General features: G+C 34.0%; 1 long non-coding RNA gene across 2 annotated transcripts in view; it reads right to left on the bottom strand.

The window, feature by feature from the left end:
* The window catches only part of LOC308353481, a 136,959-nt gene that overhangs the window by 79,719 nt on the left and 32,006 nt on the right, over positions 1–25,234 (bottom strand). For both annotated transcript variants that reach the window (XR_013967784.1, XR_013967785.1), the window contains exon 3: positions 18,683–18,756. This is a non-coding gene — a long non-coding RNA (uncharacterized lncRNA). The remainder of the gene's footprint in view (positions 1–18,682; positions 18,757–25,234) is intronic.

Raw genomic sequence — 25,234 nt, 5'->3', positions numbered from 1 at the left:
GACACTCATGGACTGAAAATTTTATGCAAAAATATGCCTCATAGGGTTATAGAATTATAAATGTAGGGTATTTAGGCAATACCCTACATTGTAAGGTAAACAAATCCTGACCATCCATATATAAAGTTTTTTTCAGGATCATTATAGACCTAGGGGTGTGAACCAAACATAAAGTTTTGTGGTATAAACCATTTACTGGTAAACCATATTTTGTTTATATCAACACCCATAACATTCACCTGGACACCAACACACACACACACATATACATGTCAATTAATTGGAATATCTTCTCCAAATATTCACAAGAAAAGTTTCATGTGTGTGTTTTGACTGCTCTTGTGACCTTCAGTAGTTCATTTGTAACAACAGAGGTGTCTGTTACTATCATACAGAAAATTATCTGAAGCATGAATGGAGCAAGGATTCTACCTAAGGTTCACTTTGTTCTTGGAGATATTTCTCCCTTTGGTTTTTAGACAGTTAAGGACTGGGAAAGACTATTCTACAGTAATAAATACATTTATGACTTTAACAAGGTAGATGTGAAATATACCTAGTATTACCTCTAAGTCAAGAAAATCAATGTTTGAGGGATGCCTGGGTGGCTCAGTTGGTTAAGCGGCTGCCTTCGGCTCAGGTCATGATCCCAGCATCCTGGGATCGAGTCCCACATCGGGTTCCTTGCTCCGCAGGGAGCCTGCTTCTCCCTCTGCCACTCTGTCTGCCTGTGCTCACTCTCTCTCTCTCTGGCAAATAAATAAATAAAATCTTTAAAAAAAAAAAAAAAGAAAGAAAGAAAATCAATGTTTGAGGAATCAAAAATGCACTGACCAAAAAATGGACTGCACCAGATTAGATTTCTATTCAGCCTTATTTCAAAACTATATTTGAGTTATAATCTTGGTATAGTAGAAAGAACACAGACTTTGGAATAGGATGGGAAAGCTCCTAAAATTCTGTTTTTATATTTTGTTTTGTTTTGTTTTAATCTGGTGATCCTAGATAAGTATTTAACATAATTTGATTTCCTAGGATAGTAATACCTAGGAATTACTCACAGAGATATTGTGAAATATATGTATGTGTAATAATAGATCTAGATATAATTGGTTTGGTATAGTACAATTCAATAAATTCAATAAATTATACTTTCTCTTCTAATTTAACTGTATATCTAAAAGCAGAAAATACTGTGGGTAATGATGCAAGAAGTTTCAGGACCTAGATCTTACAATTAGGCAAGCTTGATGAAGCACAGCCCCTATAATTTTTTGCTGCTAAACAGGAATACAAAGAAGAAAAGGTAAACACCATGTTCACTATAGAATAATGTGGTATTAAGGTCAATAATACTCTAAAAGTCAACTGAAGTTTAGTTAGCCTTAGCTAAGATTTGGTTGTAAAAAATATATAAAATCTAGATAAGCTGTGTTATAAATATTTAGTGGTAAGCTTGTACATGGAGCTGGAGTGAGGAAAAAGATCAGGAAGCTGAGTCTGACAAAGTAAATCACTGTAATAAATGCAATTGGTATCTGGAGAACTGAAGAACAAAATGGAAGATAGTCATGGTCCTTTGTGCTTATTGTATCTCATCAGTAATTTCAAACATATTTAAAAATAAATAAAGAAAACAGAGTAAATTGCCCTAGAGATATTTTAGATTCATTTTGGTAAGTTAGAAAATGAAAATAAGAACCATTCGTTTTGACACTGGTTCAGGGTTTATAAACAAATTGTTCAGTCAGATTGTAAATCAATCCCATTGCATTTTAAATTCTTCTGCTTTAAATGAACAGGCATTTATTATATTTCTACTATAAGCAAAACACTACACTAGGCACTGCAAAAGTGAGTGAAAAACGAGAACCTGTTTACATCTCTCAAAAGTTACCTACTGCTCTACATTTATTTGATGAAATTGTGTCAAGCTGGGACATGTGCCATGAAATCACGAACTACCAAAAACTGGGGGAAAAATAAAATCACCTGCATTCTTTGATGGGGCTTTGCATTAATTAATATTCATTTAAATTCTGTTCATGTGTTGGACACCACAAAACTGAATTTTTTTCATATCATCTCATTACATAAGTGATGTAAGAACAGAACTTGTTTTTTCAATGCAGTCAGCATTCTAATGAACTCAGAATACAAATTTTGTTCTATTAAAAATAATCGAATCTCCCTTTCCCACAGCCATTTAAATGTTTCAGAATGGAGCCGTCCCTTTTTTATTCCAGGAGACGTATACAATAAATCTCATTATGAAAATTACCATATTCAGACTATCTTAATAATGCACATGCCAATATCTCTACCACCTTCAAACAAACAAATAATGGTGAAATTATGCTACTACTGACAATGGTTAGGAAATGTTATTGAAAAATAAACTATTTTCCTCTTATTTGTTAGAATAAAACAGCTTCTTTGCTCATTTAACTAGCTAAATGACATCTAGATATTGAACATTGTAATGTACTGAATACAGGGAAAAGTTCTACAGAGATATCGATATGTGTCATGTTTCTATGCATGCATGTTTGTTCCTGCACATACGGAGAAGACAAATAAAATCGAATCCTAACAAATTTTGTATGAGGATTAAAGAGATACAAAAATCTTCTTACACTGTCACAAACACCATCTGAATGGGTAATCAGCTGACATTCCATTGCTGTTTTCATTAGATTGAAGCACCAGTTTGAGTAGATTTTTATTGGAGGCCCTCTCAGAGATAAGTAATCAAAATACATCTTACACCTGCCCTGCTCTCAGCAAAGCACTTATTTCTAGATTACTACCCTGGGTAGGTGCGTACCCCTGTATATCTTAAGAGATACTTAAGGGGGTTGTATTGTGCACTGAACAGCTGGATTTAGGAATCTAACACCACTAGAAGCAGAAGCAGGCAAAGAATAGATTGCATCATTGGCTGATCCTGCAAAGTCTCTCAACATTTTGCTGTGAAAAACCAGAGGTCAGGTTTCCTGTTCTGCACCTATTACTCATATTAATGTTTTATTTCCAGGTATAAGACTTATTTTATAAGTACGGTTTACAACCTCCTAGAAGGGTTTTCTTCTGAATTTGCTGTATCTCTATCCTCAAGTGCTCCAGCAGGGACATCATCTATACACATTTCCACACATTTATATCAAAGGACCATATTCTTCTCTCGAATACAATGTAGAGGCCAATCTCTGTGATGACTAAGCAACTTCTAAATTTCTCTGTTTTCTGACATTTTCTTGTTCTTATGTGTTGAATACACATGGCTTTGGAGTTGGACTTCAGTTGCAATTCTGGATGCTCTAATATCCTGGATAGCTTACTTAAAATTTCTCATCCTCAGTGCCTTCAGTTTTTAAATGGGCATAGTAAAGCTGGTCCTTCACATCTCATTTCACTGTTTTAAGGAACAAATAAAATTTTTGATCCAAATGGAAGCAAATGTAATGTTTGTGATATGAAGACTAATTAAATGTAAGGGAGTTTAAAGATTTTAATTGGAAAACAGATTTTCAGGGTATTACACTTATACTTCCTTTGTTGGAACAGGGCTGGCAAATTAAAATTGCAATTTATTTTACTACAGTTACCCGCAATTTATAATGTGTTTTTAAACTTATTACTGATGCTGGGATAAAAAGTTAATGTGCAAGGTTAGGATTATTGTTTACTGATTATAGTTTAATTAATTGCTTTATAACATTCTATTTTTATCTACCTAGGATACAGTCAATGAACACAATCGTTTGCAAAGTACAGGTCAATGGGTCTCAGTGATCTGTCAAATGAAGAATGAGAGTTTTGATTGTGCATTCTATTTAAAACAATGGTGGATCTCCAAGCCTTAAATTTCTGTAATGATTACAGCTTACATTAAGAAACGATTTGGTTGTCAGAGATAGAGGAGTTTCCAATCTCATTTTTACAGCTAATTATGAGGTAAATTTAGAGAATCACATGCAAGAAAGAGCTTCCTACTAAATTCTCCTTAAGTAAAATGATAATCTTTCCTTAGTTTCTCTGCCACAGAGGGTTTAGGGAGAATCTTGTTAATGTAAGTCAGGACTAGAGAACATACCAAACTAAACAAATGTAAAAACACTGGAGTGACTGCTTTGTTTCTGAAGTCTTTGGGTGATTTTGCCCAGTGTTGGTTTTGTTGTTAACATGCTTGCAGTTGTACATAATATCCAGACCTCTCCTGGGGATCTATGCATCCTTTGTTGTATAGCAACATAACATAATGATTTAGTGTTTGGCATGGGATAAAATGTTTGCTCAACCACTTCCTGGCTTTATGACTTCATACAATTTATTTACTCTCTGCACTTCTAGGTGTTTTGTTTGGTTTGGGATTTTCAATTTATTTATTTATTTATTTTGGGGTTAGAGTTAGAAATGAGAACATTTACCTCTTAGTGTTGTTTTCAGTTTAATTTAACAAAAGCTGCTAAAACACACAATAAATGCTAGTAATTGCTGGCATTTGCCTTTTCCTATTTTGCCCAGTGCAAACTTGGAATCAAATAGAAGAGTGTTTGAATCTGAATAGTGGTATTTATTTGCTAAGGTTACTAAATTATTTACTCTCTTGTGGTATTAATTTTCATATCAAACATGGGCTTTCCTCCAGAGTTAAATGTGATAAAATATGTGAAAATGCTATACACATAGTAGATGCACAGTAACTATCCATTAAGTAGACTTTTTTTTTTTTTTTTTTCCTTTTCTGCTAAAGACATAGTTGTTAAATCAAGTTTGCTGATTTCTGTTCAAGGAAGATGACCTAGAGAGTATCAGTTAACTTTGGCACATTTCATTTGCAGACAATACAGGCCAAAGAAGGGAGAATAGGTCAGGAACAAGGAGAGAAACAAAAGGCAGGGCCTCCTGCTGTGAATAGCTTTGTGCTAGGGCAGGTGTGAAAACCAAATAAAGGTCCCAGTACTACAAGGTATGCATCTGTGGTCATGCTATTTTGACTGTCCTCACTATGGCACATCCTACCATGCTTTGTTATTAAATCCCCAGATATTTTTCTGTCCTCCTACTTTCTCTCTAAGCACTACTTCAAAAGATCAGCAAAACCAAAAAAAAAAAAAAAAAGTAACCATCGGTGTAAGGATGTTGCTTTGGTATATACAGTTTGGAAGAAATGAGACTTACAAGGAATCCCAGGTGATAGTTGTTTTTCAGAGTAATATTTTATTTTCCCAATCCATTTGCAGAAGCCTATGATAATAGGGAAGGTTTTTAGATACACATCCAAACCCATAATATGAGTCCAAATTAAAATCTATACAGGACAAAAACATCTTTCCTTTGTAAGAGGGAAATCCATGAACCCTCTCAAGAAGACAGATTCCTCTTTCAATCATGTCATATTAAACTTGAGCTGAATTAAGAATGGAAACTACAGTTCCCAGATGAAAGAGAAAATGATAAGATGGGCAATCCTACATCTTACAAATTTACTACTGAAATCCAATTGATATTTTTGATCACTTACTATGTAAGAAAAGGTAGCCATACCAATGACTGGGTCAATGAACCAAATAGCATAGTGTCATGTTTTGTCTTCAAAGATCCTCTGTAAAAATTTTATGCAAAAGCATAGACAACAGGAAGTGTCCGAGATTCTACTTTGTGATGTAGTTGTGTTCTTTCAAAGGCCCTCTTTGATGTGCTAAGAGAGGAGTTTTCTAAAATTCTGTAGCGTTAAAGAAATATGTTCTGACTCTATGAGACCGGTAAAGAAGAAAAGTTTGGTCTTGTTAAAGACATAAATGTTTCATGACACTTGTTAAAGATGGTAAGGCAGACTGTATTCAAGGGAAGCTACTTTGGGGAGAGAAATTGGAGTCAACTCTAACAAGGACAAGCTGGGATTTACTAGGCTGGGTGAACAGGCTGGGGGATAGTGGAAGGAAAGTCATGAAGAGGAGCATCAGAAGTAAAGGAGATTCTTGCCGGTTACACTCAATAGAATTATTGTTAAAGATAAGCCCCAGTGATTAAATATTGAGGATTGGGGATGAGGAATTCAATCAGATACCTAAGATGGTCAGATGCCAAGAGTGGGGGTTTTCATTAACTTACTTAGGATTCTTGTTCAATGTGGATTCTGTAAATACAGAGGGGAGAGCCCAAAGTCAGATCTAATTCAACAGAATGCTCAGAGGAGCCCGAGGAAAGGTAGATCAAGGAATAGTCTTTGTCAGACCGAAAAACTATCAACAATAGAATATACCTTGTGAGGCAAAAATGTGGATCAATGAAATAAATAAATCTAGGAACTGGATAATTTTGCTTTACTGATACCACGTAATGTCTTGTGATCGTCTTCTGCAAGCAGATATTCTGCTACAAGTTGTGTTTCTTTTTCAAAGCAATACTAACAATAATTTGTTGAGGGTTCATCCACACTTTTTGGGAAAGTGGAGTGTTTGTGTTGTGTTTGTGGTGGAGCAAGGAAAAAAGAACAGCCGAGATACAAAACTTATAGATCAGGTAAGAACAAGGCACCAAATCATCCTTAGGGTAGCATCTCAAAAACATGAGCTTAATGAGAAAATAATAAAGATAATATCATTTGTTTAAAAAAGAGCAAAGACATTCGAATAAATTACTGCTTCTTTCTTTTCACTTGTGCTTTTCAGAAAGGCTGAGAAGAAAAATAAAGTGTTTTATTTTATGATTCAGCTTTACTTATATCACTTATATCATGTAGCACTATTAAATGATATTTCTGGAAAATGTGCTAGTACATAAATCTTACCAAAATAGTTTGAAAGCTCTACTTTAAATAACATGTAATGATATTTTTGCTCTCTAATGCTAATTAACCCAGCATGCTTCACAGTGTTTGAGAATTTTGTAGTTTAAATAAATTCATGTGATAAAAATTCAACACAAAATATTATTTCATCTGTAGAATATATTATGCTTTAAATTGCATGAAATATCCATTTTAATAACTCTTTAATCTACAAAAATAAATGTCTAATTATATGTGTATTTTAATCAGATGCAGGTACGTAGAAGATAAAACTACTCTCAATTCGTTCTTTGGATTCTTTCCACTGATAAAGCTAAGACAGTAAATAGCAAGTCTAGGTAGCAAATGCCAGTCTAGTAGATTGACTTTATTCCTGGGGAGAGCAGGTGAGGAATGACAAAAAGAGAATCTCACCACAGAGTCCACTTCTGTCTCCTCTTTCCTGTGATTTGTTCTCAAGTAATGTTGCTTCACTAAGCAACATAACATCATGCTGTGCTGAATATTGGCATTTTGGCATTTTGACCACTCAGGGTAAGTAAATATTTAACATTTAATAGCAATATTCTCTCAATTCTCATCCTTTAAGATCTATCTATAAATACATATCAAAATTTTCCATTTAAATTACATTTCTAGGATTTTCATCATAAAATCATGAATGACTTGAAAATGAATTTGAGCTCTGAGCCCTCAGTTGGTGATGTTACTTTACTGCACTTTGAGGCTTAGAGAAATATTTTCCCCAAATCACACAGATAGCAAATGGTGGGATTGGAACACAAGATGACTGATTCCAGAGGACATGCTCCTAAACATTATTCTTAACTACTATGAATTAGGGATTGCATTAAAAACAGTCTAACACAAATTAAATCATATATGTTAAGGATGAAATATATTTAAAATTTCTAGTCATTAAGTCCATTTGTTCCATGTGAGAAGCTCAGATATTAAGCTGGCTACCTGGCTAGACTAAACTAGAGAGCTGACAAACCAACTGAGGAGCTGACATGGGAATGGAATTTTGCAAGAAAGCTTATTGCCAACTTATCATACATGATGGAGGAAGGTAGCCCTACGTTAAGGGAAGAGCATGAGTGAAGACATGGTGGAAACCAATAGAACACGCCCTCAGGTTTTGACCTGATGGTTTAATGCAATTAGAAAAACTGAAAATTATGATCAGATCTTGGGAAACAATGTTGAACTATAACAAACACTATATCATAAATGGCTTTTGTTACTAGGCTAAAGACTGTGAATTTTATCCTGAAAGTTATAGAGAGCACTAAATGATTTTTAAACAAGGCTTAACTTGACCAGATTTGTAACTCAGAAAAATCACTCTGGCCACATTGTGGAGAATTGTCTGGGGAGGATCATATTGGAGACCACAGGGGGAATGAGATTCTGCCTAGAGCAGCAGTGGTTAAAATAGAGAAAAGTCATATACATGAGATGAGTGGTTTAAGGGCTCAGCGACTGATTGGACATTAGGCATGAATGATAGCTATGGAAAACTTTCAGTTTTCTATTTTTAATTAGCATATTTCAGTTTATTAAGAAAGGGAACACAGGAGGAGGCATGGGCCTGGAAACAAGCTAAAGTTTAGTTTGGGGTGAGGGTATAGGATTTTAGAAGAAAATAAAAAAGAGGCATTTCAAAAGCTTCAGAATGTATTGCTGGTATGCACTTGGCCTCTAAGAGAAAAACTGAAGCAAACTGTTTTATTATATATTGTGAGTTACTCAAGTGGAAATATTTGCTCTTACGAGTGATGAATGAAGTCGTTTTCTTCTCTATCCAAATAGTTTTCAGCTAACTGCCATGTGTTTGCAACTATAGTTGGTTTCAACAGTTTAACTTCCCTAAAGATTCTGATTAACTCTAAAAATCAGATTGTAAAACTTACTTGAAATATCTCAGGAGCATTAATTTTATATTGACAGGTTGGTTAATTCATATGTAATTGCTGAACGAATGTTCACAATTTGAGTTTTACATCACCAGAACTTTTCATCTTCAAAATGTCTTTAGAATTTGTCAAAGAAAATTTGTCTCTTTCTAGACTTCAATTTCTTAAACATTCAACTCCTCTTCCAAGACATTCAAAACCCATTACTCTTGCTTTAGCTAAAATAATCTTGGTAACAATTTGATTATAATACTAAAATAGAGTACTTCTTTAGAAGTTACTCTCAATGTTAATGAAGTTATGAAGTCAGCCTAAAAGTAATGAGGACATGTCTATAGATACGAAGCAAATTCAGGAGCCAAGAATGTCTTGCAAGAGCATTCAACTTTCTTTCAGAAATGATTCTCTGTTGTTAAGTGCATATGCTTTTATTTCCTCAAATATGTTCAGAAGATATTAAGTGACTATTTTTGATAAAATATGTGATTTAAAATATGTAAGTGTAGATGTGCCCAAATCCTCACTTTAGCTATATCTGAAAAATTAGTCCTTAAATAATAGGGAGCTTCGTCCATGTAGTTTAATGACATCTAATACATTTTTATTTGTAGCATTTCTACACTACCGAAGGTAAATGCAGAGGTTTTGCTCTTTCCTGTGTTTATATATGGTGAACTCTGTACAACTCTCACACTTTTACTTTATGCTGGTGTTATGACACATACTTGTTTCCTAAGGCTGCCATAACAAAGTACTGGAAACTGGGTGGCTTAAAATAACAGAGAATTATCATCTCGAATCCTAGGGACTGGAAGTCCAAAATCAAAGTCTCCGCAAGGCCATGCTCCCTCTGAAGACTCTAGAGAAGAACCCTCCCTTGCCTCTTCCAGCTTCTGTTGCCCCCGAAGTTCCTTGTTTTGCAACTGTGTTACTTCCATCTCTGACTTTATTGTCACATAGCCTTTTCCGCCAGGTCCCCTCTGTGTCTTTATATCCAAATGTCTATCTACTTTCTCTCTCTCCTCTCTCTCTCTCTCTTTTTTTTCTTTTACTTTTTTTTATTATATTCTGTTAGCCACTGTAGAGTACATAATTAGGTTTTGATGTAGTGTTCAATGATTCATTAGTTAAGTGTAACATCCAGTATTCATTAGAGCACATGCCCTCCTCAATCTCCTTTCTCTTATAAAAACACCAGTCATTGTATTTAGGACCCATTCTAATCTACGATGACCTCATTTTAACTTGATTACATCTCCTAAGATCCTATTTCCAAAGAAGATCGTATTTTTAGACTCTGGATAGACATGGATTTTGGAAGGTGCTCTTCGACCCACTACATGGTATTTACCAAACTGATTTGAGTTAAGGTTATATGAGAGTGCATTTTTCTCACACTAAACTCTGAACCTTGGCAGCATAGTTATCCTGTTTTAATAATTTGTCTTCCCAGTAACACCTCACACAGTGCCTCACACTAAATTGTTAAATGCATTGTACTGACTTCTGGTTAAATGTGGCAGATTGAATTTATGTCTATTGCTATTCCCTGGGGTACATTATCAGCATTACTACAAGATAATTTTTTAAATGTAAATGTCCACAATAACAAAAAATGAAATTGGACTGGAGTTATGAATGTAATTTTGGAAGACAAAACTTGGTCTCAGCTATGTTAACTGAATTAGTAAAACAGAGAAACTGAAAGGTGCAGAAAGAAAAGCTAAAGATGACAAGGAAGTTGATTTTCCAGACTACCAGAAAGGCCCTGGAATTGAAGGGACCCAAGACCCTGGAAGGTTTGAGTAAAGTTTGAGCCTGAAAACAAGTGAACTAGTAGAAAAATCTGTTTAAGACACAATTAAACCGCTAGGATCCATGGTTCTATCCATGCAGGCATGTGATAAGGCCAACACAGATCTGCAAGAGACAGATATTCTATCTTCCCCTCACGGAGAGATTATTGGCAACGTCCCTGGATACAAGGACACCAGAAACATTGAAAAGTGGAGATTAAATGAAAGTTTGGGTATGATTCTCATTAGAAGGCCATGAGCCATGCTTTTTTTCCAAAACCCAGGAGATATATAAATATAAATATATACATATATACATAAATATATACATATATATATATATATAATATATATATTTTTTCACCTAGAGAAATTGAACAACCCTAGAGAAAATAAAAGATGCTAATATGGGGCTTTCCAATAGAATAATGACTTGCTTCTTTATCACCCTAAAATGAATTCTACCAACCAACAAGATCGACCCTTGTACACAGAGCATATAAAATGCTTTAAGTTCTTTACTATTAAATCCAAATGAATCTTTAAGAATCAACAGATATTTAAGAGAAGTATAAAATAGGAAAAATAGTGAATAAAAGTGGCAAATGCACAAAGTACAAGACCTCTAAGGAATTATCCAAATGGCAACTCCTTTACTTCCTTTAAGGGCTTGTTCAACTGTCATTCTTTGAAAGGTAATCTTGATCACTTTACTCAAAATTTTGATTGTTTTTTTTGTTTTGTTTTGTTATTTTGTCGTTTTTACACCTCCAGTACTCTACACTCATTTTCCCCTATTCTTCTTTTTTTTTTTCTTTTTAGTCGCTAGTTATGATGTATTAACTCATAAAATCTATTATTTGTGGTCCTCCTCTTTAGGTTACAGACTCCACAAGGGCAAGTATCTTTGTTTATCTGTTGGCTGATTTGTCCCCCAAGTATCTATAACAGTGCTCATGGTAACAGTTCCTTTATTCTAGATACCTGATATATCCAAGATTATAGTAATACAATGTCGTAATTAAATGAAAGTTCTATCTCTACCAAACCCTGTTTCTCAATGCATTAAGCAACTGAGAAAAATATATTAATGTTCAATCAAGAGTAATATTTAATAAGGCAATTTTCAAGGGGAAATGACAAGCATAAGATTCAAAGTGACCAGTTTTGTAAATATAGAGCCATAGTGAATGTGAATGAACAATTTCATTCATTGTCACAAAATGTGCAAAGTAACAAAATGCATCCCATCTCTATACTTCTCACTGACTAATTCCAGTTCAGTCTAGCTCTCTGCCACCATCTTTATAGTGGATCTTGTTGTCATGGGAATCATTGGGATGTTTCCTCACTAACTAGCTTAATGCTATAAGTGAATTGCCTAATGGGTGAGTTGGCATACATCTAAACTGGCAATCTCTGGCTAAAAGTAGTCATGACTTCTACTTTGACAGCTCTTGATTTGTTGTCCAAATTCAATATAACCTCAAAAACTGAATCTTGTATGGTCTGAAGGAAATTTTTTTTTAAGATATTACTTCTAAAGACATTTATAAAATTGGGCTTATGATAAAATTTAGTAATTTTATTAGTTACTGTGAATGATCAAAGGTTAATTAGTTAATCACAATAGTCTTAAATTATACTAAAGAATTCTGTGTTTACTGAATGTCTATTTTGTTCCAGATACTGGGTTAGGCCCGGTGAGACAGAGTTGAATGATACTGATAAAATGCTAGTGACTTGATGAGTATAAAGTCTAGTTAGAGAGGAATATTATTCAAATGCTCACAAAATAAATGGATAATGACATATTATGACTATAGTCTGTGAATAACAAAATAAGAAATTAATGCAGGGGCCCCTAAATTTAAATTATCAAAGTCAGAGAAAGCTTATATGAGAAAATGACATCTAGGCCATAATGATGGAGAGGAGCTGTCTCGGAAGAGAATTCAGCATATTCAAATCCTCTAAGGCAGGGAGAAAAAAGTTAGTGTCATCAGCGAACATTGACCAGGGAAAAGGAGCTTGAGTCATGAAATATCACTAGAGAAACAAGGGTTAGATCAGTTGGATTCTCTGTAGATCATTTTTTAAAATTGTGAATTTTATCCCAAATATAATGGAAGTTACTAGAGGAATTTAAGCAGAGAGTGGCATTTGCAGGAATTTTTAAAAGACATTCTAAGTGCTATGTGAAATATGGATTTAAGGAAGGCAAGAGATGAAACAAATCTAAGACGATGTTACACAGTGGCCATAGAGATGGACAGATTGAACAGATACATAAATAAATGTTGCTAAGTTAAAAAAAAAAAAAAAAAAGTGTGTGTCAGTAAAAAAAGGCAAGAAGACACTCTTTTTTTTTTTTTTTTTTACGCTTTGAACTATATGCAAAAAACATCATTTGTGAGCACAATATATATAGTGGAGGAATATTTAGACCTATAGTTCTGAAATAAAATAGAAATGAAAAAAAAGGTTCATATTTGAGTTTTCAGTTAGGTTGACAAATGAACAGTTGTTGCTCAAGGACATGGAAAAATAGGTTGTCCTCACCACATGTTATGTGTTTTTCCCAACCACCATCCTATCTTCTTGCAAATATGAACTGGAGAAGGTAATTAGGCCGAACTAGTGGAAATTGGTCTTTAAGCAACAATATGTTGGTCATTATGTGACTGATCTCGTAATTTTATCATGTTTAAGACATGTAGGAATGGTCTTGCCCATATGACATTTAACAAGAAGAAGGAGTCCTTTTAAAAGTTATAATTGCTTTTATCTGCTGAAGTCCATGGAAATATGTAAATGATCCCAACTAAGGAAAATTTAAATACAAACAACCATGCTGGAAATTAGAGTTTTTCAACCCCAGCATATTTTTGCCAGAATAAGTATTTGTTATAAATGCTGACTTGCACATTGTAAGATATTTAGCAGCACCCTAGCCTCTACCCACTAGATGCTGGTAGCAACTCCCAATCCCCCAAATCATGACAATTATAAAAAATGTCTCCACATACTGGCAAAAATACCTCTGGGGACAAAATCAACTTTGGTTGGGCGCCTGGGTGGCTCAGTGGGTTGGGCCTCTGCCTTCAGCTCAGGTCATGATCTCAGGGTCCTGGGATCAAGTCCCGCATCGGGTTCTCTGCTCCGCAGGGAGCCTGCTTCCTCCTCTCTCTCTCTCTCTCTGCCTGCCTCTCTGCCTACTTGTGATCTCTCTCTGTCAAATAAATAAATAAAAATCTTTTAAAAAAATCAACTTTGGTTGATAGAATTGCTGTAAGAAAATCTACCTTTCTGCATATAATTTTTTAGCCATGAACTAATATTGAAATAATAAAATCTGTGTCCATTACTAAAATTAATACACTATACATTTGATCAATCAATTTGTTATTCTAATCAGATATACTGCACATCTCCCTATATTTGCTGGAGGCACAATTAGTTTTTCTCACCATCTATAATCTTAATCTGCCAATAGTCATGATCTACATTATCATTATAGTAGAACCTGAAATGATTAGGCTAATAATAGAATTGGCACAGAAACTGTGAAGCTTCGTCAAAGTATATTAATTAGCAAACATATTTAAGTCCTTTATATTAAGGAATATAGACTTCTTTCTGTTTCATGCTCATTATAATGGAAAATTTTTAAGCTGGTATTTCTGGCAAAATTAATAACTATCTTCTTGTCTAATCATATTTTATAAGTTTTTATGATATATAAACTTATAATAGCCTTCTATTGAACAGGTAATGGTTTGGTTTCTAATTATACGATATGTAAATAATTCAGGACAATTTGGAGAAAGAGAAGGACTAAATATAGACAACTCCTTGCTAAGGGAATTTTTCTTCTCTTTAAATGCTCCTGTCTTCCCTTCAATAATCCTTATCTTTTCTCTCCTGCTTCAGCTTCTTTATTGTTCCTCTACTGATTTGGTTATCATAATCTTTGCAGCACCACAAAACACTTCAAGTTCCCTCTGCAACCTTCCAAAAAAGTCAATGAAAATGGCTATTAGACATCTCTTAATTAAATATTCCTTTAGCTTCTCTGTCCCAGTTAAGCCAGTATCTTGCCTTTTACAACATTTGACTTTTTTTTTCAATTTTTTTTTAACTTTTGACTTTTTCTATGTATGTTCTATGCACCATGGAAGTTAAAATGTACAGAAGAAATTGAATCCAGTTTTTAAAAAAGTTATAAAGACAAGATATGTCTCTGAGGATTAGAAAGAAGCAATCCCAGTAATCAGCATATATCCCAATCTCCTCATCTATAAGGATATTTAACACTTTATGAGATGCCATGGAGAACCAAAAGAATTAAAAGATAAAACTATGCTCACATTTGGTTTTCTTTAAACTGTATTTCTGCAACCTTTACATTAACAGCTTGTTTAATACCAAATTTATCCATTTCCCAAGTTCAAACTTGCTGCAGTCTTTCTGTCATTAACATTGCTACTCTCCCCATTCCCCAAGATTAAACACTGGGGCTTGACTTTTACTCATCCATTGTTACTCACATTCTAAATAACTAATTTATTTAATCCTATCACTAAGCATCTACTAAGTGCCGAGCATTGGCTAAGACCCATAACAACCTTAAGGTAGTTCTTAAATTCTTTAAAACAGAAGAGTGGGGTGCCTGGGTGGCTCATTGTGTTAAAGCCTCTGCCTTCGGCTCAGGTCATGATCCCAGGGTCCAGGGATCGAGCCCTACTTCGGGGTCTCTGCTCAGCAGGGAACCTGCTTCCCTCTCTCTCTGCCTGCCTCTCTGCCTACTTGTGATCTCTGTCTGTCAAATAAACAAACAAACAAAAATCTTAAAAAAATATAAAATAAAACAGAAGAGTATTTTATAGGGTATGTAACTAACTGACTAAGCTATTAAAACTGTAATTGAGAAGATAACTCAATATCCCACTGCCAGCACCTTATGTTAACCCTAATCTACCTCTTATATTAATCCTTTATTTTCATTTCTTTACTTTGAATTTCCCAATATTTCTTCTTATTCTACTTACTGATGAAAGGAAACATTCTAAAATTCCCTACCCAGACATCAATATTGAATTTTATTATATTTTACGAGAATGAAGTATTCTGGTGATAGTTTGCAATCATGAATATCTCTCACTTAAAACTTCTATTATTAAGGTTAATGATTTTTATACATTTCTGGGGAAGCTGGTAGAAACAGCTTTGTATTCCATTCTATGAGCTTTTTTGGTAGATGTTCCCTAAAATATAATAACCACAAATACTAGATTAGCTTTGGCTACATGTATTTGGATTTTTGTACATCTGTTATTTCACCTTTTAGCCCATGCTGTGGATTGAAAATGCTCATCCTGAGATAGTGAGAGAAGGCAAGACCTTGTCCCTCTTCTGATTTTTTATTCATCTTGTTCTACTTCTTCATTATGCTCATAACACCCCAAACCATATGCCTGTCTCTGCATATTCTTTCCTGTAAAGATAGCAAAAAGATGGAAACTTTTTTTATTACCTTTTTCCCATCAAAAATCTTGATCTGATTCTGGGCATACAATTAACAGTGAATTTCTGAATCTTTGGTAAGTGACTAAGGAGGCTCTGGAGATGAAGGGGCAACTCGTGGAGAAATTTGGAGAGACTGGCAGCTGACTAATATCCATGTCCTTACAGTCTAAAGCCAGAAGGAGCTACTAACATGCAGTAGATTTTAACTCTTGTAGAACTATTTCAGGAAGAAATATGTTCTCAAAGTCTGTGTGCTTAAAGGTGCAGAGGTTTGAACATTTATGAAAGTCTTAAAGCCTGCCACCAATTTAAGATCTTAACATTAATTGTTTTAGATAAAGCTGTCTCATAGGACACTTCAGTATCTTCCAGAACTTCCCACATCACTTAATGTGAGATTTGTTTTAGGACTCCTGCTAGGACAATCAAAGGCAATGTAAAATTTGTTCATATTCATATCTGTATTTTCTTGATTCATCTACATGAGTCCTTTAGGGAGCAATAGGATAACATAAAAACTTCTTTATTTTAAATCTCAAAAGCATTCAAAGCCACATTTAAAAGCCTTGGTCCTTTCCATTCTGCATTCTCTCTTCAAAAATATAGACATAAATCCCAGGAGGTGAATGGAACAACAACAACACTGGTCTGAAAATGACTTAAACTCCACTCACCCCATCCTCATCACCTGCCCAAGGTATAAAAGTAGGATGATGAAAAATCATAGTGTATATGTGTGTATAAATTTTTAAATTAAAATAATGTGTTGTTGATTGCATAGATTTGAACATATGGTCAACTCAATTATAAAAAAAAAATCTAATTTGTCAGAAGGTAAAGAGAAATAATGATGCAGCAATTATCCCTCTGAACTTATTTCTTAATTATCCAGGCAAGACAGCTAATGATGTCCGTTTCCTAGGTTCCACTGGCAGTACAATAATTAGAGGTCATGCAAGAACATTTGTCTCAAGGAGACTTAAAGTCAAAATGGTAAACTCAGAATATAAACCTGAAGTCTAATATGAGTCCAAGTTCATGATGCAGAACCAGCAGTCTAGAGATTTTTATAGCCCTTGTATTAATCATAGAATTTATTTTGTTTCATAACTCTAGACCCCATTAACTGGCCATGATTGGTAGTCTAATACTCTAGGTATTGAACTCAGAGCTGAGAATGTGTCCAATGAGATCACCTGAGTCCTTATTACCAACAAAACAAAACAAAACAAAAACAAACAATCCCCCCCCAAAAAAAAACAGAAAAAGAAATGCCATCTAATGTTAATAAGTTTTTTAAAATTTAATTTTCAGACTCTTAATCCAATCTCAGGACTAGTAAGACCATAAGTGTTCATATGCTAATAACAGAGTCTTGAAAACATAAAAATATTGTTATCAGCAAGGCCTAGAGTAGAGCATTACTTTTGAATCACCTTCTGGAGGAGCCCTGATCAAAGTCCTATCATGCACGAAAGCCACCCACAAGCTTGGTGTTCCAAACTCTGGTGGTGAGGAAATGTTTCAAAGAATCAGCCTCCATCTACAGTAAACCTTGTGGTTTTCTATTTTATTTCATGACACACAATACCATCTGGTTATACAATAAAATATAACTACTCCTTAGAGAAAAGTCAGTTTTTCCCTTCGGAAGAATCCAAGAAGGACAGAGATTCCTCATTAGCCTCTTGAAACGGACTTTTGTTGTTTGAGCACAGATCCTCTTATAAAGGTATATATTTCAAATAGTTATTTGGTTGTAGATACATTTCTGAAACAAATGTTTTCTCTTCAACAGCTATCATTTTAAAATATCTAGAACTATATTATATATTTCTTTAAGTACCAGGGATAAATTCTTGTGTGAGAGAAATGACAATTACATTTTATTTCCAGGAAAAAAAAGCACAGAAAAAAAAAAAATGGAGTAAGCTTGAAAGAGTCTCTCCTTTTACTCCTTGTGTAGTTATTAGAATATACATTATTCTTCTGACAACATTTTGCCTTCAGCTCTATAAATATGAAAAAAATGATATGCATGTTTTCAATGGAAGCTGTTAATTAGAATAAGTCTCTTGCCTAATTTGTTAAATGAAATTTAGAAATTTTCCAGTAATATCTGCTCTGGAGGACATATTTTCTTTTCTTGCCTCCTCAGTGTTTCACAGTGAACAACAAAGCTCATGTTTAGGAAATTAAAATCTGGATAAAAGAAAATTATTGACTCCTGTTTTGGGATAATAAAGAAATCAAATTTGAACTGAATAATACATTATTTACCTTCTCAAGTTTCACTAATACAAATAGTGAACTAATTAGATCTTAGTTTTATTTTAATAGCTAATATTTCATTTCACACTTTTTTTGGTAAATCTGAAACTATTCGGATTCATAACTGCCTTATTTTATCATAATTTTTTAAATACATACTTACCAAATAGAGTATAGGGAACATAAAAACTGCCTCTTCAAATATGAACTCATGTTTATTATAATATAAACACAGATGGTTATATATAGAAATAATCATAAGTGTGTGTGTATACACAGGTTAGAATATATGTGCTATGTTCTTTCTTTGTCAACTTAGGGGGCCTGGAAACAATAACAAAGTAACAACAACAAAGTAACAATAGGCATACCTTACTCCCAGGTCTGGTTTCCAATAGCATTTTCCAATGAAAAGCTCTCGTTGGAGAAATGAGTGACTCTAGGCCTGGAAAGGAAAAATAAAGGATGAATCCAGCGCATTTTTAAGTGTAAGAAAGAAAGGAGAACTTAAAAACCCATAACAATGGGGTGTGCCAAAGGAACAAAGGATGCAAGCAAAAGAGCTCCTGATAGACAAACCTAGAACAATGTTCTCACCAAAGTAAATAATGTAATGTTAATTTATCACCCAAAGTATAAAACATTTATAAATCGATGCTAATATGAATAATTGATGAATTAATTAATTAATTAATTATTAAGAATGGGAAAATCTCCCATATAAAAGGATTCTCAATAATGTATGTGCATACTCTGCTTTCAAGAAGGTGACGTACGACTCCCCGCTCCTTCAGTATGGGCTGTGGATAGTGTCTTCCTTCTAAAGCACACACTGTGCAAAAGGAGGAAAAAAGAGCAACTTTATAGTGGAAAATTTTAACAAATTCTAATAAAGTGGCATCTACATTATACCTGACCAGTACTCCTCAAAACTGTCAAAGTCTTCTAGAACGAGATGAGTCTGAGAAACTCTTGCAGCCAAGAGGAACCAAAGGAGATAAGACTACTAAATGTAATATAGTATCTTGGATGGAATCTTGGAAGAGAAGAAGGATTTTGGGCAAAAACTAAGGCAGTCAGGATAAAGTATGGATTTTAGTTAATAATAATGTGTCAACATCGGTTCATTAATTGTGACAAGAATACCATATTTACACACCAGTGTAAGATAATAACATGAAGAGAAAGTGAATGTGGGGTATATAGGAACTCTTTAAACTTTCTTTGTAATCTTTCTGTGAATCTACAACTTTACTTAAATTTAAAGGTTATTTAAAAAATACTCCCTCAGTAAACTAAAAGAAAATCTGTTACATGTTTTTTCTTCTCAGTCACCTAATGATAAATTGTAAAGCTTTCTACATCCTGGGGAAAGTGCAGAGTTGACCCTGGACAACTAATTTTAATTTGTTGACATTGAAGTCTTCTAGTACAGAACAGGGGTAAGGAACAAGTCATGCCTCAATTAACTTGGAGATAGTTCAAGTGTATAAGATTATGTTAAGTGAGACAGATAAGATGTAGAAGAGCAAATAAAATATTATGTGATCATTACTGAGTTTTTAAATAGAAAGAAATGTTTTAAAAAAATTTTCCAAATCATATGTTCCTTCAGTCTGCCCTAGCATAGGAATAGGTCCCTCATCTCTTAGGTAAAGCAAACCTTCATGAGTCTTCTATGGAGATGGAGTCACACATTTCACTTCATTCACTGCAATTGGTCGACTAAAAAACCTTTACAGACAAGAACACATGTTAATAAGAAAGTAGTCATAAAGGATATATTAGGTTAAATAACTGAATTTAAAATCAAGAAATTTATGATACAGGAATTAATGTTATATATATATATATATATATATATATATATATATATATATATACACATACACAAAATCCTCCTTGAAATGGAATTTTTTTTCTAATTGAAAACTAAGAATATAAAAATTAAGGAGAAATATTATAAAACATTATAAAAATCTTTAAATTTATGATTATTCCCAAAGAAGAGAGGTTTTTTCCTCAACATCTGAAAAAGGTGATTTTAATGGACAAACTTCAATTCCAAGTTACCTTCAAGATAACAAAACAAGGAAAGAGTTAATATGGAAAGTGTAAATAATTTATATACTTCATAGTTGCTTATTGCAGTGTATCTCAAATTTTATAACATAATATTAACAAGTTAATAACATACTATAAAATCAGGTCTTCCAAAGAAGTACTGATTTATGTTATTGATATGTTAAAATCTAATCAAAATCTCTAATGAATTTCCAGAGCAAAAGGTTAAGTTGTTTTCTAGCAATTATTCAAGGAACAAAGTTATTTCCACCTCTGTTGGTGGCATTATCCTCAGGGACATGAAATCCTGAAATTTCTTTATGATTGCATTTAATTTTAAGGAAAGCAGTCACTTACATTTCCCACTTAAAAGACCACCTTATAGGGGCGCCTGGGTGGCTCAGGGGTTAAGCCTCTGCCTTCGGCTCAGGTCATGGTCTCAGGGTCCTGGGATCGAGCCCCGCATCGGGCTCTCTGCTCAGCGGGGAGCCTGCTTCCCCCTTCTCTCTCTGCCTGCCTCTCTGCCTACTTGTGATCTCTCTCTGTGAAATAAATAAATAAAATCTTAAAAAAAAAAAAAAAGACCACCTTATAAAAAGTCTCCACATTTTGAAAAAAAAAATCAGTTTCTTTCTTAAAGGTTATTTATATATCCTTATATAATAAAAATATCTTGAAGGATATTTATATAGTAAAAAGTCTTCACTACTCATGATTCAGTGTTATGTTAATACCATCACAAAAAGTGATTTTATTTCCAAATATTGACAGTATGTATCACCTTTTTTAAAGGAATTGGTACAAACCAAATTTTAGGAAGTAATATATATTTTGTAGAAAGACTCACTAATGTATGCCATTGAGTCATCTTTGCCACTATTTGTGTGTTCTTTGGTGGTTAACACATCTTGGTTTTCACTTTTCTACACTGTGAAACAAAGAGAATGCACTAGATGATTTCTTTTTGTTTTTTAAAGGTTTTATTTATTTATTTGACACACACAGAGAAAGAGAGAGAGCACAAGAAGGGAGAGCAGCAGAGGGAGAGAGAGAAGCAGGCTCTCCGCTGAGAGCCTGATGTGGGACTGGATCCCAGGACCCTGGGATCATGACCTGAGCTGACCATGATCATCACCATGATCATGACCATGAGGCAGATGCTTAACCCACTGAGCCACCCAGGTTCCCCTTCACTAGATGATTTCTATGATCACTTCTTATTTTAAAATTTTATGATGTAAGCTCACTGATGGGAACGATTATGTCTTGTCACTATAGCACAGAAGAGTACTTGGCACACAAAATTTCATGACTGCCTACATGAATGATGTTATAATTTTCATCATTGGGAAAATAAGTTATCAAACTAATTTCCCATGTTTATATATCACTTCCAAATGCTTACTTTTATTGTTCATGCCAAAAATTGTGCTTTGATTGAAGGAGGTTTCATACAAAACCATTAACTGTTTGGCTCCCTAAAATGAAAACTTAAGGCTTATAATGATGAAACATAATTATAAAATGCAAGGAGTTAAAAAGAAGGTAATTAAGATTATTAATAAATGGTTAATAAAGATCTAATAGATTTACTGCTTGATACATAAATACATTGTCAACTGCTTAACTTGTCTTATCAACCAAGTCATCTTTACCATGTGTATATATCTGGGTACACATTTGCATGACATTAACAGGAAATACGTATTATTTGAAAATGAAAATTCCATTTGCATCTGGGTTCTAGAGGGCGACTGCTTGCTAATCCACTACACCTTTGAGCGAACTGTGCTTTCATGACAATGCTACCAGGAAATACAAAGCATTCATTTAACTCACTGATAAAATTCAAGCATATTGTGGTTTTTTTTCCCAAATTTTTATTTAAATATTAGTTAAAGTATAGTATAATATTGGTTTCAGAAGTAGAATTTAGTAATTCATTACCTACATACAGTACCCAGCGTCATCACAAGTGGTGTCCTTAATATTCATTACCCATTTAGCCCATCCCCCCACCTACTTCCTCTCTGTCAACCCTCAGCTTGTTCTCTACAGTTAAAAGTCTCTTATGGCTTGCTTCCTTCTATTTTTTCCCATCTTCTATGTTCATCTGTTTTGTTTCTATGAATTAAATCATATAGCATTATGTATTAATGTCAGACAATAATTTTAGTAATTAACTAAAGACTCATTAATTCAACTATAATTAACAATGAAAGTGCAACCATCTTACTGTTTGATAATTTCCTTTCTTACACATATTTTTTCAGGTTTTATCTTATGTACACAGATATACCATAGTAAAGACTAAATGCTAGTTAATAACTGTGGAGATGCTTAGACGGTAACATGGTTTTAAAGTATTCATCATGAAAGGTGCCTGAGTGTCTCAGTCAGGTAAGCCTCAGACTGTTGATTTCAGCTCAGCTCAGGTCATGATTTCAGGGTCCTGGGATCAAGCTCAGCCCTGGCTCCTCACTCAGCACGGAGTCTGCTGGAGAGTTTCTCTCCCTCTCCTTCTCCGTCTGCCCCTCCCCCTGTTGTCTCTCTCAAATTAATAAATCTTTTAGAAAAAAAAATAGTATTCATTATGAGAGTTGTACTGGGAAAGTTTATATGAAAGTGTCCAAGAAAGCATTAAATTAAGGATATCATGACTGAACAAATTCCAGGATGGGTCAGGGTAAAGTGATTATAAACATCGCAGAGCATAGCATAGCATAATGTAGCATAGCATGATATAATTCTATATAAATATCTAAATTATACACACACACATACATTCTCTTTCAAGATAGGATTTTCCCAGATGGGAGTCTAAAAACATTAAAAACTATGGGGAATGTTATAAAGATCTGTAACTTTATAATTTTCCTAATGAAAGAACATTTTCTGACATTTGGGAAATGTAATTATAGTAAATAAACTAGAAAACTAGTGGAAGAAACCAATGGAAAAATTCAGATCACAGTGTAAGCAAGTTCGAAGTATGTTTAGAAATCATTCCAAACAATCCTTTTGTAATACAGAATACTGGGGTGAGAAGAAACAAATTGGTCTGACTGAGCTCTTCATTTATTGCTTTGTCCATATAAAGCTAAAAGTTGCTGAGAAATAGCTAGAAAATCTTAATGGGAAATCTTGTGTACATTTCACCATTATAGGTTCCTACCAGGCAGTCTCACTTTGCCTCCTAACATTTTGCTTCAAAGTTTGGAAAGCAGTTGGGAAAGTTAAGATTGAAGAAAAATAAATAAATAAAATAAAGCAATGCTTTCAAAAGCATCTGAGAACAAATAAATGGACTCATTTTCACTGGTGCACTAACACCTTCTTACTAGAGTGAAATGTCAAAGTTGTTTCCCAAACTCTTGTTTACTGGTTGAATGTGAAATACTTATTTTACTCACATCTTGAAGAAAAAAAAAATATACAAATGTATTTCTTAGAAGTATCTTCAACATTACATATTATTGTGTTGGTACTCACAAAATTACTATAAATAAAAATCCTTTTAAATACAGATTTGTTTCACAATGGCTTTTTGATTACCCATTTCATTAATATATTTTATGCTTAGCCGCTGTATCTGCCCATGATCATTTAGACTTAAAAATATCTGAAAATTCTTGGGGCACCTTGGTGGCTCAGCTGGTTAAATGTCTGCCTTCAGCTCGGGTCATGAGCTGGGATTGAGTCCCCTGTGGATTCCTTGCTCAGCAAGAAGTCTGCTTCTGCCTCTACCTCTGCCCCTACCTCAGGCTCATTCTCTCCCTGTCTCAAATAAATAAATTGTCTCAAAATCTTTTAAAAAAATGAAAATTTTCAATGGCTTAGGTTTTGAATATAACTCTGCCACAAATGATAATGCACTGAATATTTGCCTTCTATGTGTCCAACATAACTAGTCTTCATGAACATTGACTGAAGAGAAAAATTATAAATTTGTCCACAATATGGCAAGCTGTAAGCTTGAGACACATTTATAATTTAACACTAAAATTTTATAGTAGTGATTATAAATATTGTAGTAGTTTCTGAGGAGGAAAAGAAGGTGTTGAGATAATAAGTAAACACATGGTGACTGGGTCATTTTTACATGGAAATAGCACATAAACATTGGGGCCAAACTTTTCTAAACTAAAAAGTTTTTTTTTTTTTTTTAAGATTTTATTTATTTATTTGATACAGAGAGAGACCACAAGTAGGCAGAGAGGCAGACAGAGAGAGAGGGGGAAGCATGCTCCCTGCCCAGTAGAAAGCCCAATGTGGGACTCAATCCCAGGACCCTGAGATCATGACCTGAGCCGAAGGCAGAGGCTTAACCCACTGAGCCACCCAGGCATCCCTAAAAAGCTTTTAAATATCAGGAATCTTGGCAGGTTCAAGACCTGTGGTCAATACCTTTATTCATCCATTCATTTACAATTTTTGAGCATGTATTTGTCAGTCACTGTACTAAGCACAGAGATCAAACATAAATGAAACACAGCCCCTGTCCTTAAGAATTTCAGAGTATAGTAGGAGGTGTATATGTGCAGAATGATAAATATAGTAAATTGTGATTTAGATTAAAATAAGAGAATGGACAAGGAGCCAATGAACATGAAAAAGTGAACAACTTAATTTTCCTATGGGAGTCAAGAAAGGCTCTACAGAACATGTTTCATTTGAGTGGTATTGAGAAATGAAAAAAAAAAAATGTTGGTAACATGTATGTCCATCAGAGGAAGTAATATACAATGACTCAGAATTGTGAATGGGCATTATGAGTTTTGTGATTATTCTAGTAGGACTAGAGTTTGGGATATATAGGAGGAAGAGTTAGAGATGAGATTGAGATACTGGTGGTGGCA

The sequence above is a fragment of the Martes martes genome (genome assembly GCF_963455335.1).
Source record: "Martes martes genome assembly, chromosome: 12".
NCBI lineage: Eukaryota > Metazoa > Chordata > Mammalia > Carnivora > Mustelidae > Martes > Martes martes.
Note: the sequence above shows the minus strand (reverse complement) of the source record. Positions and strands in the feature narration are given on the sequence as shown.